Genomic DNA, 2,500 nt, shown 5'->3' with positions numbered 1-2,500 from the left:
CCAGAGGGCCGGATGCAAACAAGTACTTTGTGCTTACTCCTTTAACCTCGTAAAATAACATTTCGTTCGTTCGTTCGTTCGTTCTTATTGATTGGCTTGGTTGGAAATTACTGCCCTTTGTTTAACAGAGGGAACATCCAGCTTCACTCCCCTTAGTGTCAATGTTCAATAACTGACGGAGTCATGTCCTCCCTTCTCCACTCCCACCCTCCTGTCTCTCTGTCCAGTTCATCATGAGACCAAACTGTCATCTCTTCAGTCTTTCAGATAAAGTCCTGCCATGCACATATACATAATCAGTGACTTAGAAACACACACACACACACACACACACACACACACACACACACACACACACACACACACACACAAAGCAAATAGATACATAGATATATCTCTCCATTCCTCCCTCTTCCCTCACACACATACATACATACATACACACATGCACATGCACGCACACGCACACACACACACACACACAATGTGGAAAATATACCCAGCCACCCAACCCCTACACACACACACACACACACACACACACACACACACACACACACACACACACACACAATGTGGAAAATATACCCAGCCACCCAACCCCTACACACACACACACACAATGTGGAAAATATACCCAGCCACCCAACCCCTACACACACACACATAATGTGGAAAATATACCCAGCCACCCAACCCCTATACACACACACACATAATGTGGAAAATATACCCGACCAACCAACCCCTACACATACACACACACACACACACACACACACACACACACACACACACACACACACACACACACACACTGAGAGAAGGGGTGAGGGAGCCAAGACTGTACCTTGTGGCACTGCACACATCAACACAGATGGAGTGGGTTCATCACAAACAAGGATCAACATGTAATCTGCTCAGTCTTTATCACATCGTCCTGTCATGCAACGTTTTCAATATTGTTATTTAATTTAAAAAAAAATTAAAAAAATAATCAGTGGCTCAAAATGACGCACACACTTAAGCAAACAGATATAAATCTCTCTCCATCCCTCCATCACAAAGCTCTCTCAGTGTGTGTGTGTGTGTGTGTGTGTGTGTGTGTGTGTGTGTGTGTGTGTGTGATATAGGACGTTATCCTAGAGACTGAACAGATTGCATTTTGATCTTGGTGATGAATATGACACAGAGGGACAGGAGGGTGGGGTGGGGTGGAGAGGAACAGATATGACTCAGTCGATTGTTGAATATTGACACTAAGGGGAGTGAAGCTGGATGTGTCCTCTGTTAAGCAAAGGGAGGTAATTTCCAACCAAGCTCAGCTTTTTTTTTTTCCACAACGACATATTCCTTTCATTTCTCCGCTTCACGTGAAGTTTGACACGATGCTAAAGCAGTGTTTTCTAATCAGTATACACGTTGAGAGCAGTTGAGTAACTTTATTGATGTATGACACCTCATGTTTTGTCATGTAACGTCTAATGTAAGTAAGGTAATTGTTTTTTTCGTAAAAAGGTGGAAAAAAAACCCTACAAAAACGGTAATTGTGCGCTATCAAATTATGCAAGAACATTACATGAATAAATGTAGGGCTTAGTTTTACTGATACACCAGTAAAGATCGGGAACTCAAAAGAATTTTTTTTAAAGAGGAAATATGCTAATAATGGAATGGGAAAGTAGGACGTGGAGCAGTGTGGATCGGGGGAATGAGACAGTGGAACTGATGGGAAATGAGGGTGAAGAGTAGGACAGGAGATTGGGAGGGGGTAAGGGGTGGCAGGGATACTGGTACAGGGGAGCGGTGCTAATGGGACGGGTAGAGAGGGGCTATGTCACTTTTCTGTTCCCAATAACACACACACACACACACACACACAAACACACAGCACCTGTTCATGACCCCCAACATATCCACCCCTTATCTGCTTCTCCCTTTTCTTCATTATTTGCATTTGTCCGATTCAACCCCCTCATCGACTGCCTTCAATCTTTTTCTTCATTATTTGCACTTGTCCCATTCAACCTCCTCATCGACTGCCTTCAATCTTTTTCTTCATTATTTGCACTTGTCCCATTCAACCCCCTCATCGACTGCCTTCAATCTTTTTCTTCATTATTTGCACTTGTCCCATTCAACCCCCTCATCGACTGCCTTCAATCTTTTTCTTCATTATTTGCACTTGTCCCATTCAACCCCCTCATCGACTGCCTTCAATCTTTTTCTTCATTATTTGCACTTGTCCCATTCAACCCCCTCATCGACTGCCTTCAATCTTTTTCTTCATTATTTGCACTTGTCCCATTCAACCTCCTCATCGACTGCCTTCAATCTTGTTCTTCATTATTTGCACTTGTCCCATTCAACCTCCTCATCGACTGCCTTCAATCTTGTTCTTCATTATTTGCACTTGTCCCATTCAACCTCCTCATCGACTGCCTTCAATCTTTTTCTTCATTATTTGCACTTGTCCCATTCAACCCCCTCATCGACTGCC

The sequence above is a fragment of the Babylonia areolata genome, chromosome 7, assembly GCF_041734735.1.
Source record: "Babylonia areolata isolate BAREFJ2019XMU chromosome 7, ASM4173473v1, whole genome shotgun sequence".
Lineage (NCBI taxonomy): Eukaryota > Metazoa > Mollusca > Gastropoda > Neogastropoda > Buccinidae > Babylonia > Babylonia areolata.
The sequence above is the reverse complement of the archived record's forward strand: the minus strand, read 5'-3'. Positions refer to the sequence as shown.